Here is an 18,204-nt window from a genome sequence, read left to right as displayed (position 1 = left end):
AATTCCCTTGAGGTGTTTCATTGGAGTTTCCTTGCTGGCTTCTACTGCCCTAGCTCACCTCCACTGAATTTTGACTGTGCTGCAGAGTCCACAGCACATCTGGGGCCCATGCTAGCATCATTCCTCTCTGAACACTGAGTCAACCCACTGCTAGTCATAAGCAAGCCTGATTTCTTCCCTGTCTCATTGTACCACTATTTTAAAGCCCTGTCAATGAGTCCCACTAGTTCCTGGGTGAGGACCCTTCTTCCCCTTTGAGAAAGGTGACTCCCTTCTGGTGCCAGCAAGAATCCAAAAATTGTGATGTTGACACCAGCCACAGAGTCATGTATTAATAAATTGGGTTTGCCTCTTCCTTTCAGTGTCACTGTCCACAAACAGAAGGAGGGAGGAAAAGGTAACTTCTGCCCCAGATCCTCTCACTGAACATCCTGGGGCCCTGATGTCTCTTTAATCACTCTTGGGACATGCACTAAGAATTTCATCACCACCCACATGGAAGAATAGCAGTGGGTAGTAGTCTGTAGGCCTCAGCAGACTTGGGTGTTTCCTGGTGATATCTCTTACCTGGCTCCTGGGAGGCAGCAGAATTCCCCATGAGTAGGGTCTGCCTGACATATCAGACCCTCAAAAGCATACACAGCACAGACAGTGAGGAGGGGCAGCATGCCAAAAATGTATAGGTAAATCTTACAAAGGTCTCTTAGTTTTGTTTTGACAAATCAGATGTTTTGAGAAAGAAATATTGTTGTGTACATTAAAAAAGTAGAACAGCAGGTCAGCTGGTTCACTAACTCATCAGTGAGAAGCCACAACCAATCAGCAGTACAAAGGCTGAAGGGGATGATCAGAAATGCCCTACAAACTCAAATCCTGATTTCCCATGTGCATGGTTAGTACCACAGAGCCCCTGAATTGGTTTGCTTTTCAAGCTCTGTTATCTGTAGCTGGATGAACTATGTGTGTCAGGTAAAACAAAATCTAAAGATTGAAAACTGAAAATCAACTATTCTCACTTTTGGGGCATCTCTGCAGTCCTAAGAACCTCTTTCCTTCTTTCATAACACCAGAATCTCCAGTATTGTTCCCTGTAGTTACCTGTAGTGTTTTCTCTGTTCCCTCATAGCTGGCTGCCAATTTGTTTAGTCACTTCAGAAGAAGTACTCCAGAAGCCATGTAAGACAGGCTTCATTTTAGTGTAAAGAAAGTGCAAGATTTGCTGAGGTCCCCTTGTTCATTGGCATATAAGTCCTAGACCATTCTGTGACAGCCAGATACTCAAGTATAATCCAGCTGTAGAGCAACAGGTAGATGACAATATGCAGAGTAGTCTAATGTGCAGCATGTGGAAGCACAAATAAAGAGCAGTGAAAATGCATGTCCTATAGATTTTGGTGACAGGGCTGGTTAGGCGTGTAAAGGATTGGTAGAGACAGCTAAGAATTATTAAGTACTGAGAGACTACAGGCCATGTGTATTCATTATTTCCCATGTCCCAGCTGATGTTGTAAACCTAGGCTGCAAATGCTTTTTTTGCAACGTGAATGAAGTCTGCATTTGCACTGGAAGGAAAGGTGACTGTGAGTGTAGAATCACGGAGAACAAAAAGTGTTTATCTAGGCAATAAAAATGTACCTGTAGTGTAATTTGACATGCAAGTCTTTAACCCATTCCACTTCCCTTTTTTTCTGTAAGGGGATAGAAGTCTTTCTGTAATATTACGTGTTTGGGTTTGGTGGGGATTTGTGTGGCCAAGCTAGTTATGCTAGAAGAAAGTATTCAAAGTTGACAAATTAACTTTAATTTTAAAAGAGTGCACTTTGAAAACCAAAGGAAAGAGCTAGTCACTTGAGAGTGGGAGATTGGGTTGGGGGTTTAGAATCAAGCAGGGTTGAAGAGGCATCCAAGATCATCCAGTCCAACCTATCCCCCAGCCCTAGCCAGTCAACTAGACCATGGCACTAAGTGACCCATCCAGGCTTTTCTTCAACATCTCAAGGGACAGAGAGTCCACCACCTCCCTGGGCAGCCCATTCCAATGGCAAATCACTCTCTCTGACTGTGTCCCCTGGTTCTGTTGCTGGTTGCCTGGGAGAAGAGGCCACCTCCCACCTGGCTACAGCCTCCCTTCAGGTAGTTGTAGACAGCAATGAGGTCAGCCCTGAGCCTCCTCTTCTCCAGGCTAAACAGGCCCAGCTGCCTCAACCTCTCCTCATAGGATTTGTGCTCCAGGCCCCTCACCAGCTTTGTTGCCCTTCTCTGGACATGTTCCAGCACCTCAACATCTCTCTTGAATTGAGGGGCCCAGAACTGGACACAGGACTCAAGGCGTGGCCTGACCAGTGCTGAGTACAGGGGAAGAATAACCTCCCTTGACCTACTGGCCACACTGTTCCTGATACAGGCCAGGATGCCCATTGGCTCTCTTGGCCACCTGGGCACACTGCTGCCTCATCTTCAGCTTACTCTCTATCAGTACCCCCAGGTCCCTTTCCTCCTGGCTGCTCTCCAGCCACTCAGTCCCCAGCCTGTAGGCACTGCTTGGGGTTGTTGTGGCCAAAGTGCAGAACCCTGCACTTGGCCTTGTTAAATCTCATCCCATTGGCCTCTGCCCACCCATCCAGCCTGTCCAGGTCCCTCTGCAGGGCTCTCCTACCTTCCAAACAGATCAACACCTGCTCCTAGCTTGGTGTCATCTGCAAACTTACTGATGCTGGACTCAATGCCCTCGTCCAGGTCATCAATAAAGATATTGAACAGGACTGGGCCCAGCACTGATTCCTGGGGCACACCACTAGTGACAGCTGCCAACTGGATGTGGCACCATTCACCACCACTCTCTGGGCCCAGCCCTCCAGGCAGTTCTTGACCCATATCAATATGAATCTGTCCAAGCCATGAGCTGCCAGCTTTGACAGGAGCTTATGGTTTGCTGGGTTTTTTTTATTCCTTTTGGATGTTTTTCTCTAGGGACTGCATATCGCAGAATCACAGCATGAATTGAAAAGTCCAACCATCAACCTGACACCACCATGGCCATTAAACTATGTCCCCAGGTGTCATATCTACAAGTTTTCTAACACCCTCAGAAATGGTGACACCACTACCTCCCTGACAACTTGTTCCAATGCCTGAACACTCTTTCCGTAAAGAAATTCTTCCTTATATCCAATCTAAATATCCCGTGATGCAACTTGAGGACATTTCTTCTTATTCCATCACGTGCTACTAGGGAGAGACCAAATAACATCTCCCTACAACTTCCTTCAGGAAGCTGTAGAGAGCAGTAAGATCTCCTTTCAGCTCCTCTTTGCCAGACTAAACAACCCTACGTAACTCCACAGCTCCTCTTGAGGCCTGTTCTCCAGGGCCTTCACCAGCTTTATTGTCCCTTTTCCTGGACATGCTGCAGCACCTCAATGTCCTTATCATAGTGTGTGTGGGCCCAAAACTGAACTTGGTATTCAAGGTGCAGCCTCACCAGTGCCAAGCACAAGAGCAGAACGATTTGCCACACTATTCCTGATACAAACCGGGATGCTGTTGGCTTTCTTGGCTATCTAAGCACACTACTGGCTTATGTTCAGCTGTCTGTCAACCAGCACCCCAGGTCCTTTCCTGATGGGTGATTTTTCCAGCCACTCTTCTGGAGTGGCACAGGGTGCAACATATGACCCAGGTGAAGGACCCAGCACATATATATACAACCAAGAAAACATCATAATGACGAATGCTAAAACAAATACTTCAATCTGCAGTAGCATTTCTACTGAACATCATGATACCTAGAACTTGTCAGACTGGAGGTCCAATTAATGCAGGATAGCGTGCTTCAGTAACTGCACCAATGGACTTCTAAAGGAAAGTGTGAAATAGCTGAAACATGAAGTAACAAGATTCTATCACATTCTCTTCTACATTTTCAACTCAGCGATTTCCTTAGACACAGGAAATGTCTTTGCTTCATAGAATCATAGAATGTCAGGGACTGGAAGGGGTGCTCAAAAGGTCATCTGGTCCAGTCTCTCTGCCAGAGCAGGATCACCCAGAGCAGATCACACTGGAATGCATCCAGATGATTCTTGAATATCTCCAGAGAGAGAGAGACTCCACAACCTCCCTCGGCAGCCTGTTCCAGTGCTCTGTCACCCTCACAGAGAAAAAAATTCCTCCTCAGGTCCACATGGAATCCTTGCCCCTTGTCCTGTCACTGGGCATCGCTGAGAAGAGGCTGGCCCCATCCTCCTGGCACTCACCCTTAGATATTTATAAACATGAATGAGATCATGGTCTAGTTGACTGGCTCAGGCTGGGTGCTAGGTTGGACTGGATGATCTTGGAGGTCTCTTCCAACCTGGTTGATTCTATGATTCTATGATTCAGTCTCCTCCTCTCCAAGCTAAAGAGCCCCAGCTCCTTCAGTCTCTCCTCAGAAGGAAGATGTTCAACTTCCCTAATCGTTTTTATGGCTCTCCACTGGACTCTCTTAAGCAGTGACCAGTCCTTGAACTGGGGGCCCCAGAGCTGGACACAGATGAGCCTCACCAGGGCAGCATAGAAGGGAAAAGAGACCCTCCCTTGACCTACTAACCACACCTCTACTAATACATCCCAGAATGGGCATAGGCCTTCCTTGCCACAAGAGCACACTGCTGGCTCATGGCCATCCTTCCATCCAGCAGGACTTCCAAGTCCTTCTCCCCTTCATTGCTCTCCAGCAGGTCAGTCCCCAGCCTATACTGATACATGGGATTGTTCTTTCCAGGTGCATGACTCTCCACTAATGTTGTGGTAGGCCCCTGTTGAACTTCATTAATTTTCTCCTAGCCCAGATCTCCAGCCTGCCCAAGTCTCTCTGAATGGCAGCACAACTCTCTGGTGTGTCAGCCACTCCACTCAGCTCTGTGTGATCTGCAAACTTGCTGACAGTGCTCTCTATGCCTTCATCCAGGTCATTAACGAATACACTGAATGATATTGGTCCCGATACTGACCCATTAGTTACAGGCCTCCAGTTAGACTCTGTTCCATTGACCACAACTCTCTGACTTCAAAGCAATCTCAATTCCCTGTAGAGTCACTGAAGGTCCAGTGTCATCACCTGATGATGAACACTACTTCTCTGGTGCTAAGGCATAGGCAGTCACACATTCGGTCCAGCCAAGCTCCCTACCACATCAATCTCCCAGATCTATTTAAACATAATGTGACACTCAAAAATAAGAGATTTATTTTTTCTTCAATATTTATTTTTGACCTTGATGTCTTATTCTTCAGGATGCCAACAACTCTCAGAATCACATAGTTATTTTTCAGTATATGTGGTGCCTGATTGAATGTTAAAAGCAATGTTTTGACCTAAGCTATTACTTACATGTCCTGACTGAGCAGAATGAATCATAAACTCATATGCTGAGGAAAAGAGAGCATTCCCTTGAACAAATGAACAGACATTGGCTAAAATCTGTAGTAATTCCTCTTTAGTGACAGGAACCCCTGTTTCCAGATCCAGCTCCCAGTCCTTGTCTGGGAAACAAGTTGATATAAAATTATGTTTCATTGCTGCCACGTAAACGAAACAACCTTTTTCTCCCCCCACCAGGTGCCTGTAGAAATGAATGCTATCAATGTCAGTATTTCAAATGTAAATCCTATGTCTTCGTACATTGTTCAGCTCAGATGCATAGCCAAGGCTGCTCTCCCCTGTGTTTGTGTTTGGAGCAAAGAGATTTTGGTCCCTCACAGTAAGTAAAATATTGCTTTGTCCTACTGATAGCAAGCATGAACATGAAAGCCTTCTCAAATCCTGTGTCATGTGAAACAGAAGTGTTGGATAATGTTGAAAATATGAAAATCAAATGGATTCATATGAGCTTGTGTCTCTATCTTTTCCATGTTTTACTAGAGCTCACAAATAAGCCAAGAATATCACATAATGCTACTACAGAAATCTCCCCAGGCAGAAGAAGTGTTCTTCTGAAGTGGGAGGTAATGTTCCCTTTGAGTCTGGGTACCTTCTGTTATGTCCATGCTATTCATATCATAGAATCATATCATAGAATCAACCAGGTTGGAAGAGACCTCCAAGATCATCCAGTCCAACTTAGCACTCAGCCCTAGCCAGTCAACATTTATTATTTTAAATGGGGGGGGGGAATGAACTGACTCATTCTATTGAGAATACACTGTAAAAGCAAAAGGCCTTGAATATTGCATTCTGCTTCAGGACTCATTGTGTTTGTATGATGATGGTTTAGGTGGCAAAGGAGCAAGGAAAAGCCATGCTAATTTATAAAGTTGAAAAATTATTATAACAGCAGTCCCCTGGTCTTCCAACCTGGTTGATTCTATTATTCTGTGATTCTATGATTAGAATAAAGTTACCCTCCAACTTGCATTAAAAACTGTTGTGCCTCCAGTTTGTCTGCCAGAATTAAACATCCCTTGAAAGATCCTCATAAGTCTTTAGTGACATACCTTGCATTTCACCTGTTCCTAAGGAACACTCATATTCTTGAGACCAAAACACTTTAGAAAAGCCTGCTAAATCTACAAGATTTACTTATTCAGAATTGCAAATACACCAGGATGGCTTATGAGAACAGGATCCAGCTAAGTGCTTCTCAATGACATTTAAATTTCAAACCTCCACCGCCGAGGCATCCCCTTTCTGCAGCAAGAGTCATTATCAGCTGACTAGAGGAGGGTCAGTCAGTCTTAACAGTTTAAATATTTTTGTAGGAAATAGAGAACTGACAGTCTTGAATGAATATAGATGAGTGGCCCACAGGCAATTTCAATGGACAAGGAGTGTTTCTGTGGAAACTAATGAATTCTATCTGGATTTTGAGAGAAAAAACATCTAAAAACTTCAGGAAGTTTGCCACAAGGGATGTCTGTGGCAGAAAAGGACACAGAATGGCAGAAATTCTGAAATATCAGGTGGTATGGAAAATTGTGTAATTATCCCATAAGTTTATTGTAAAGAGGGAGAAAAGACAGAGCAAATGAACATCTCATCTCCTGATAAGAACAAAGATTCCCTTTTCACCTTATCTCCTGAGAAGGCAGCAAAGCTGCACAGTGAATGATTTGCCTTGTGAGAAAGCAATACAATGTACATGCCAATTTAGATGTTGAGCTAAAGGAACAATGCATTCTCCATCTGAATGTCTTCATTAAAAAAAAAAAAAAATCAAACATTAAACATAGTGTCAGGGCTGGGGCTTTTATTCAAAATAGCACATAAGTCTAATATCAAAAATAATTGTCAAGTCTGGACAGCATCAACAAACACCAAAGCAGCATAGGGGAGACATACCTTCAGTAGTTAACATGTGACAAGGAGAGGAAAAAAAAACCCTCACCTCTTTGGCTCTGCTGCCTTTCTTGTTTAAGCTGGTCTGAAACAAAACAGCTCAAACTGTTAGAGGCTAGACAAAGCTCTTCTGCTTTTCATAATGTTCTGTGAGTGACCTCTACACAGCCTGGATCAGCAGGAACAAGACGGGTGGTTTCAGCTCCAAATTGCCAAATGGGGCAACGTCTGCTGTTTTCATGGCTGCAAATAACAGAGGACATCCTTCTACACAGAAGAGAGCAATGCAAGCCTTTTCCAGTCTCATTTTGCTAATATAATAGAGCTAAATTCTACTAGTTCTTCCACAATAGACCTATTTTTTCCCTATATCCTAGGAATTATTTCTCCCACACAGAAATCTGTGCCAGTTTCAAAGCCTGTTGAAAGAACCACAGCACTTTTCCCCCAGCAGCTTTGCAAGATCTTCAGATAATGGCACAAATTCTTCCCTCCTGTCTTGGGAAAAAAATATTTTTTCCATTTTAAGAGGTTTCTATTTTAAGAAGTTCCTATTTTAAGAAGTTCCAGCTTTGCCACAAATCTGTCTCAACACATATCTCTCTCTTTCAATTACTGAATCTCTTCCTATGTTAGTCTAAAAGTATCCAATTATTTCATTTAGATAACTCAAGCAGCTTTGTGGTGCCTTCACATTGCTAATTTTCTGCTAAGAAATAATAGTCAAGCTTGACAGAAGTAATCCTTTCAGCATTCACAGGCCTTCATGTATTGAGTTTGATTTATACCTAGACTGCACAAATTCCATTTCTGTGCACTCATTGTCCAATTATGAAGCGAAATACCTAACGAACCATCACCACCCTAAAAAATTCTGTCAGTAGATACATAGCATTTTCCAAAGTCAGAGTATAATTACTACATTTACTCTCAAAGAGGCAAGATGCCTAATGGAGCCTAGTAGATGAAGATTCCCAGAGGCATAAATTGCAATTAAACACCTCTCATTAACTTTCAAGTTCCTAATTATGAGGGATACGTTCCAGTGAAATGTAGAGAACTTTACAGCTGTTATTGCTAATTGGATACATATAACTAAGATCTCAATTAAGCAAAATACTTAATCCTGTGCTTAAATCCCCTCATTTTAAGCATGCTCTCAGTTTCAAGGAATTGGTTTTGTTCCATTGATTCCTAACAACCTAGTTAAATGATTGTGATATTAACCTCATCATTAAAGGTGATCATTTCGTTAACCGTTTAATGCCTCATTGTATAGTCCTGCACAGGACAACATAAAATTTATAGAATATTAATCTTTTCCCTAGGCAACACCAAGTGAGAACATCCTTGGATATTACATTAGCATGGAAAGAATACCCAACACTTGCAGGGATTCACCAAATCGCATTGTTCTGAAGGACAGAAAAGGTTCTTCTGAATGTCTCCATGGCTTATTATAGAATTAGCATTTTCTGCTTTAATAAAGCAGGAGAATCTCCACGAGCCATCTACAGTGTCCAGACTTCTCTGCAACAGGTACTTACCTTAACATTCATTCATTAGACCAGTGAGAAGTTTTATGAGCAAGCCTAGGCTACTTTCTGATAATCTTCAGGTAGGATTAAGCAATCCCTTGAATATTTATTAGGCTGATTTTTTTTTGTCAGTAAATGTCTCTCAAGAAAGAAAATGCAAATAATATAGGCTTCTTGTTTTCTCAATCTAGCCAGACAACTATGTGCTACACTTACCTATCAAAAGGGCTTTGAAAGGGTACTCCAAGTCAAGCAGGTAACAGCAGTATAAACAAAATTCATGGAATTACATGCAAATCTATGAGTTTTGACCTAAGTGACTGTTAAGAGGCCTGCTACTGTATCTGTCACAAATATTTGCATTAAGTGCATTCCCAAGATAAATCCCTTCTCAGCAAGCACAGCTCTTCCTCAGCTAGAGCACTTGCTTTCTGTAATTTTATTTTAATTTATTAGTTTTCAGACACAATATTAAATGGAGAATTTTGTCTGGCTGCCACAAGTTCCTCCTTCTTACTGTGAAATGATAGGTTGCTCTTCTCCACTCTTGGTTTGTCACGTCTTTCCTAGTTTGATAATCTGTCTTTTAAGGTGTCAAAATGTTTAAGATCCTGGCAGAAAATACTAATTATGTGGAATTTGAAGTAGTTATAACACATAATTATCCACTTTTTCTCCCCCAGGTCAACACTACCTCACAGTTACTTCATGTATGGCAGATAGCACACAAGAAATTATTTAGCAACGTCAGGCTTTGTGTTCCTTGGGTTTGGAACAACTATTCAGCCTTTCCTGACTGGAGGAAATTAAGGCCATGAACAACAGCTAACACTGAAGCTGCCAGAGATCATTGCAAAGTCCCAAATGATAACTTTCCTTTCCTGACATGCCAGTGTAAATCTTGCCATACACTAGCTACCAGCAATGATGACCACTTAATGAGTCATCATAAAAAAGAGCAAAAGACAGAAGGGAAGAGAGGATTAAAACTGCTTTCCTGCTTATCAGTCTCTAACAGTATATTTGTTCACAGACTTGCCTGGCCAAATCCACATTAAGGCACCAGGAACTCATGCAGTTATCACTTGGACTCCAGACTACAAACCAAAATGTTTTGTGGTTGACTTGGGGCACTGGTAAAGAGGATAGCACATGAAAGTAGTAACTACAGCTACTGGAAATTTCACACTAGGTAACAGCAACTGATACATCTACTTATGGAGGCACTAATTCACTTATGGTTATTTTGGGCTGGGGAAAGTAGGACTTTCATCATGTTTAAGAGCAAACTGAAAATACAAAGAGCAACTCTTGTTTTTGTCTATCACATCATCTAATTATTATCAACACAAAGTCAGACAAATGACAGAGTTTTCAGTGGGGATTCTTCTAGTCATAGGTGGTCAAAAAAGGCAGCTAAGCTGCTGTTGCTGAGGTGTCTCTTTTTGCCCACATTCCAGACAGACCTATACACTACCCTAGGTAAACTTAACTTTAAATAAAACTATTCTCTTACAGTCTCACATAGATTTTTTTTTTTTTGCTTGATTTTTGTTTGGTTGTTTGGTTTTCTGGGTTTTTTTTTGTTGGTTTTTGGTTTTGTGGGGTTTTTTTGGGGGAGGAGTTGTTGTTGTTGTTGTTGTTTTATCCTGTGGCTGCCCTTGTCAAATCTCAAATTCTCAACTCATTCTGCTTATCAAGCTACACATGATGAGCTGCATCCAGGGATGACTTGACAGAATAGTCATTGAAAATGTCTTGGCTTTTACTTACAGCAGAGAACAATTATCCTCAGAGTGAATGCACTGTTTTCTTTGGCCGTTTTGCTACGCCTGCACCACCCATGTTACCTCAAGGTTTTTTGCTTGTTTTTAGATATGCTAGCTAGGGGGGATATATCTGTCATTAAACTAAGATATGTGTAGCCATTTTGGTTCCCTACTGCCTCAGGAGAAAAAGCCTTCAAGAGGAAGAGTACAAGCAGACCTGGCATCTTTTAAAAGCAAAGCCATGTTATGTCTTCTGCTTTTGAAATAGTTTGTATTAAGCCTCTAGAGACAATAAAGAAAGATGCACATATTTTGTGCACAGTGTAAAAGCACTGTAAAAAAAATCAGACTGTGCTTGAGTCTCAGGAAGTAAGAACTACATGCAGAAGTTATAATGTTGTCTCTCCTCCCTTTCTTTATTATGACTTTCATTCTAGTGAACACTGATGTACCTTTGTTTTCAGACAATCTTCAGCCATATAAGTTGTACAAATTAATGGTGCATACATCTGACGTGTGTCAGTGTGGAAGTTTTCATGAAACATGAAAAGACTTTTGAGTGACTCGCTTTTACTCAGTGGAAGGAGGTACTCCTCCCCTTTATATAACCTCATCTCTTATTTTTCTTCTCATCTCCTATCTGCAGCAAAAAAATGAATCCTACACAAAGTCTCTTTTCCAGGTGACTTGTCAGTATTCTTCAGTTAGCATTGACTTTGGTCCTAGCAGCTATCACTAGCAGTGAATGGCCTAAATGTTGTTCCTCACTGACAGGCCCATAGAAATTATTTTTACACCATTACTACTAATACTATTATAACTGTAACTATTACTATTATTACTGTAACTATTGTTAGTACTGCTAATATTAATATTACTATATTATTATCTACTACAACTATTATTAGTATTACAGAATCACAGAAATGTTAGGACCTGGAAGTGACCTCAAAATATCATCTAGTCTGACCCACCCTACCAGAGCAGGATCACCTATACCAGATCACACAGGAGTACTATCATTATTACTACAGGCTTTACTGTTTTATTTTTGTTAGTACTATTATTAATATTGTTATTATTACTATTACTGTGCCTGTTATTTTTGCTATTATTACTATGAATGCCATTACCATGAATAACAGAAAGAAGGTCTTGGAATTACTGCTCCGTATACCTCAAATTTAACTTCGGCTGCAGTCAGATTGTCCAATCTCAATTCAGTAGTGTCTTGTACTGCAAGTTGAAATGAGTGCAGCTGCAGCTATGGAGTAAAAAGTATTTGTAATGAACAATGAGTAAACAGTCACTGTTTTCACCCTACTTTGCTGTTTCTTAAGATAGGTGTTTTCTTCACTCCATAGGATTTCTCTTTTCCACACCATATATTTATGACAACTAGAATCTAGGAAAGCACCCAGGAGTAGTCTTGTATGTGGCCAGTAGCAGGACCAGTAGGACAAGGGAGGTCATTCTGCCCCTGTACTGAACACTGGACCAGGCCACACCTTGAGTACTGTGTCCAGTTCTGGGCTCCTCAATTCAAGAGAGATGTTGAGGTGCTGGAACATGTCCAGAGAAGGGCAACAAAGCTGGTTGAGGGGCTTGGAACACAAACCCTATGGGAGAGGCGGCGAGGGAGCTGGGGTTGTTTATCCTGGAGAAGAGGAGGCTCAGGGTGACCTCATTGCGGTCTACAACTACCTGAAGGGAGGTTGTAGCCAGGTGGGGGTTGATCTCTTCTGCCAGGCAAGCAGCAATAGAACAAGGTGACACAGTCTCAAGTTGTTGCCAGGGTAGGTCTAGGCTGGATGTTAGGAGGAAGTTCTTCCCAGAGAGAGTGAATGGCATTGGAATGGGCTGCCCAGGGAGGTGGTGGAGGCACCGTCCCTGGAGGTGTTCAAGAAAAGCCTGGATGAGGCACTTAGTGCCATGGTCTAGCTGACTGGCTAGGGCTGGGTGCTAGGTTGGACTGAATGATCTCAGATGTCTCTTCAACCTGGTTGATTCTATGATTCTATTCTATGGTATAAGCATCGAGGAAGAACTTAATTATTATCTGATTAAGTTCCTAGGGCAGTCCCAACAACGTGACAATTCTGAATATCACAAAGCATTCTGTACTTGTGAAGTGGACTGAAATAGCTGCTGAAGACTGTTTGGGCTTTCTCCAGGGATACAGACTCAGCTACACAGAGTCACTGAGGACAAAGTCTCTGGGTAAGTGATCATTGTTCAGAGCAAAGTAGAAACCCCTCATGCAAGAGAAAAGATACATAAGTGCTCTTGCAGACTTTTGTGGAATGTAATGCTCTCCAAGGTTAGAGTTTTAATGTTTTAAGTGGTCCTATGAATGCCTTGAATTTTCTAGATAGCACCACAAATTAACTATTGATTAAAAAAAAAACCCACCACATTTCTTAAAGCAGCCTTACACTTCCAAGACTGCTCAGAATTCTCTGTTCTAAACCCTGACAAGAAGATGTATGCTTTCAGCATTCTGGGGTATTAAGATTTCAGTCACACTACTGTTACGTTCATTGCAACTCAGCAAAGCTGAGCTCTGAGCCTTTCTATAGCACTTGAGAATTTATATATTTATTTTCTAACTAATTAGCAGGAAATAGAAGTTTTTAATTTTTATCTGTTTTTAAGACACTATTATTAATTTCATGTTTAGAAAACATTTTCCAATATTGATAGCTTTTGTGTGCAGCTACAAAAGATGAAACTAATACTCATTAAGAAGATATTATTTGTGAGCTTAAAGAGCTTCAGTTTAAAAAAAAAAATAAAAAATCCCTATCTTCTTCTGATAAATATTAATCTGATCAACAGTGAAAAGTCTTCTTGCTGTAAATAATAATACATTAACTTTGCAAAATCCAGGCTTTTCAAATAAAATTGAAGATGATCTATGGAAGGCCAACTAGCACCTTAAGCACCCAACCAAGGAGAACAGCAAAGGTTTATAATTCATGTTGACTTATGCTTTAGAGTGGGTCATAAATAGTAACAAAAGCTTCAAGTACACAGCGTTAGCAGGAAGTCTGTCAGCATCGTCCGGGGAGGGGGGGGGGGGCTCTATTCCACCCCAATACCTATCAGAAAGCACAAGAGGAGACACTAGAGGGGTGTTCAGGACTGTACTTCTCTTTTTCCTTTTCCTGTGATCATTCAATACAGCAGTGGCATGACAGCTGACTGCCATGTTTGCCAGAAAGAATAAATTCACAGAAAATTTAGGGCAGGGAAGCCTGTAGGGCTACAAAACCATTTCCACTTCTAAGCAGGTCTGAACTTTGCAGTGTTAGACTTGAAAACTAATTTCTACCCTGTTAAAAGCACCTATAGCATCACTGACTGCGTTGTTCTGGCCAGAGGAAAAGTTACTGAACCATCAGAAGTGTTGAGCTGAACGTTCTCCAAAGTAGGTGAAGCAGAAGCAGGTGAAGTAGGCTTTTGTACTGAGTGGGTTGAGTAACAGCACAGGTATTAATCAGAGTGCATCACTACTGACTAGTGTAGCATGGGTAAAGCATGTGGGTAGGGTCTAGTCCTTATGCATTGTTACAGCCACCATGAAAACCACTGTTCAATGTGCTAATTGTTTTCCCATCACGCAGTATAAACAGCCTTCTGCACTCAGCACCAAAACATGCCCGGTATGTAAAAAGCTCCTGCTTGTTGCCTCTGGGTTTAAAATGTGCATAAGCACAGTGTGGCTTCCTCCAGCTGTGGATTAGGCACGGAATTTTTCTTCCTTTTCCCTAGTCATCTACAGCGAAACACGCTCGGCAGTCAGAGTTGGTCTAATAACCTCCTTCCCAACCCCTCTTGCCTTTTAGCTGTTACTCTCAATTCTTCAACCACAAGTTACCATCTTACTGGACTGAAGGCAAAAACCATCTACCACGTGCAGATTTCAGGATTCACTAATGCTGGTGAAGGCCTCCCCACTCGATTCACAGCTTTTCAGCACTCAAAAATCGGTACTGTGGTAGTTTAGATTGTGTTACCCAGCATCAAGACTCACTGTATGTGCTATGTATGGCCTTATACTCTAACTTGTCCTGTTTTCCAGGAATAACAAAGTGCTTATGTAGAAGATTTGTTCTTCAGTGCTTGGTTGCCAGTAACAGACACAAAATTGTTCCTTTGTTAGAGGCAAGACATGCATCACAGGGCGGGCAACTTAATCTGTCTTTCATGACCTAACATGCAGTAAAGACTTACATAGGGTTCCCCATGCTCCAAAACATTTTCTCATCTTCTAAGTATTAAGATATTATATATCTTTGTTTACTGATAATTGTTATAATAGATTTCAGCAGCTCAACACTCTCCCTGAGTATAGTTAGGGTTCAGTAGTCTTTGATCAAGGCGAAATCTTCAGCAATTATATAAAACTGGTTTTCCAGTTAGATACTAGAGCCATTAACCAAAGGGGGATGGGGAAAAAATAATCTCTGTTGTTGTCGTGGATGGGGTATTCTGCAACCTACGCCTATTTGGTGGAGGGGAGAAATTAATTAATGTGAGAGAATATTTATAAAAATAGATATATTTTATTAACTTCCGAATATTTCAACTCTCCACCCCCACCATCTGAACTTTTAATGATTAACAGGGTTCTTTACACTGTTTGAAGACATTCTAGGATATATATCAACAGAAAACTTATTAGATGAACTAGCAAACATTCAACTGTTAACAGAGAGAGAGAGAGAGAGTTTTCCCCATGGCTCAATGCCCTCCTGTGGACTTGTACTGCTTGCCCAGCAAAGCTGAGCATGAAAACTGCTCTCTGCTTTATGGCAGAGGTAATAGAAATTACAGAGGCATCTACTCACAATTCTTATCAATTATTAATCACCCTCTAGGGCTGCATCAGCCTATTGCAAGTGTCCAATTCTTCAGGGTCTCTGTCTGTGGACTTTGAGGCTGGAATCCTCCAGCATCAGGGGAATGGCAGACTCTGGCCTTACTGCTGCTGGATTCTGCTGGCTGTTCTCTCCAGGGGTACGCAGGCAGATCTCCAGGTGCAGAGGCAGGATTCTGTGCCGTCTGAGCATGGGTCCAACGCTTGCTCCTCAGACCGATTGAATGCAGACAAGTGGGTCTGCTCCTGGCAACCCACGGCAGTGTGCACACCAGGCACTCATACAAAGGCAGGCATAACGCTGCAAGGAAGTAGGCACGCGGGCAGGCAAGCAAACATGTGGTGGAGCTGCAAGCAATCTGGGGCAGGCTGCACTGAGCCTGTGCACCCCTATTTACTAAATGCGGGCCGAGAGTTAATGGTCTCATTGGCCACTCGAATGACCAATCAGGCTGGCAGTCAGCCAAATCTTACCATAATAGGTCAAACCCACAGGCCTGGACTCCAAACATGGGAATCACGTGGGCCCAGCACCAGGCAGGCCCGAGCTGGGTGTGTGGGGACTTGCACCATCAGATGTGCCTTTGTTCTCATTTACCCCTGGTGTAGGCAGAGACATGTCCAGGCAGAGCAGACATAAATAAGGCTGCTTTTGGGCCTACAGGCCCTCCACAACAGTTTGTGTGTGACAGCTAATCAATATCTCCTTTGTTTTCTCATAGTTTAAGTACACTTTCCATAACAGGTCCTGCCGTTCATTGACAAAAGTTTGTTTCTTTCTGAGGTGCCTGTACCCTCTAAGATGACCAATGTACATATACACACGCATAAAGTGTAGTACATTGCAACCATGTAAGGTCGGTTAAACCTGGCCTTCTTCTCAAACATCTGCAAAACCTTACCAGTTAAACTAGATATAACACTGTCCTAGGCCTTTTATTTTTCCTTTTGGCATGATTAATTTCCCTTCATTGATGTTTTCTGAATAACAAAAGAACAGGAAAGTAACCTGTGGAATTCAGATGGAAGTATGGAAATGGGTTCTCCCAATTACAACTTTTTTATAGTACCTGAAGAAAACACAAACACAAATAACTGAATAGCCAGTGTGAACCAGAAAGAAAGAGGAAATTAATTTTTATTTCCTTGAAGTCTACAAGGTTTCTGCCGCCTCTTCTCCCTGCAGTGAAATCCTCTCCCCCATCAATGAAGAAATTAAACTATCTCCACTGCAGGGCTTTATTCTCTGCATTCTTCTGAACATATTTGGATATGATTCGGTTTTTCAGGAAAAATTACAAAAATGTAGAGTTAATTTAATGTAACATTAAAAAAAAAAATCCAGGTAATTGCATTTAACTTGAAGGTTAGCTTTACTATTTCCTCGGTTTTCTTTGTCATAAAAGCCCTTTTTGTTCAGCAACAATGCAGTTTGCAGCATTTCAAATAGATTTTTAAACAAAAATTAGTGGTTGCTTGCTTATTAAAAAAAGTTTAAAACTTGTTGACAGGTGATAGGAAAAGAAAAGTCTTCTGGCAAATGCAGTTTGTATTAGCAATGCTATCTTATACTGACCACACTTCCCTGGTGCTATTTTTAAGCTTTTCATTTAGCTGTCTGTAAAGAACACCTCAGCCACCACTCTTCACATCATGAACTTCTTTGGTGCTTGCAACAGCAGCACTGATCTCACTGCCTTAGCATCTGATGAACCTTAATTAAACTTTCAGGTGCTTTACTTCCTTCAGAATGGTGGTGTCACGGTGGGAAGTGAAGCACGGCATCTACCAATACACAAAGCATACTACTATTATCAGGACCGGGTATTATCTTGCCAAAAAAAACCCAAGCCCTACTTGTAAAAGCTGAAACAGATTAAAAGTACATTTCACTCAAACAGTTTATTATGAAGTCAGATTTGCCTCAGAGTAACGAACCATTAAACAACCTAGAGTTCATGCAATAGCATAGGGAGTAGGAAATCCTTACTTTAGATAGCAGATTTAAGAATTCAGCACACATATGTAGATGCCTAAAAATTCAAACCTGAAAGCTTCTGACTCCTCAGAGACCCCAGGCCTTGCTTTAAATAAATTTCACTTACAGTAATCCCAGAACTTGTGTGAAGTTTGGCTTGACTTCTGTTTGAAGTGTATTTCTTGCAGAGGCAATGATAGCATTTCTCTTCCTGATACCACATGTCTGATTCAAGCTCTCTCCCCATCAGATACAGGAGAATTTGAACGTTTTGTGACTGGCCTTTGCTTTGGCGTGATGTTCTTTCTGGGTTTTGCACTTCTCACTTGTTTTCTGGTGCATAAAAGGTAAGAAGGTAATACTGACCGAAGCAGTAAACAGTTCTTCATTGTTGCTTGACCTCGTTTCATAGTACTGAGTCTTTTTTTTTTTTCTTTGTCATTAAAGCAGTGCAACACAATTGCCCTATCCCACCCAACTCATTTAGCCAGTGAGGGCAATTAGAAACCAAATCATTTGTAAAAAAATCTATAATCATAGAATCATAGAATCAACCAGGTTGGAAGAGACCTCCAAGATCATCCAGTCCAACCTATCACCCACCCTAACCAATCAACTAGACCATGGCACTGAGTGCCTCATCCAGCCTTTTCTTGAACACCCCCAGGGACGGTGCCTCCACTACCTCCCTGGGCAGCCCATTCCAATGCCAATCACTC

At 41.8% G+C, this 18,204-nt stretch overlaps 1 pseudogene; it reads left to right on the top strand.

The window, feature by feature from the left end:
* Window positions 1-18,204, top strand: part of LOC135192937 (leukemia inhibitory factor receptor-like) — a 50,958-nt pseudogene that overhangs the window by 14,087 nt on the left and 18,667 nt on the right.

This window comes from Pogoniulus pusillus, chromosome Z (assembly GCF_015220805.1).
Source record: "Pogoniulus pusillus isolate bPogPus1 chromosome Z, bPogPus1.pri, whole genome shotgun sequence".
In the NCBI taxonomy this organism is placed as follows: domain Eukaryota; kingdom Metazoa; phylum Chordata; class Aves; order Piciformes; family Lybiidae; genus Pogoniulus; species Pogoniulus pusillus.
This window is presented reverse-complemented; position numbering and strand designations above follow the sequence as displayed.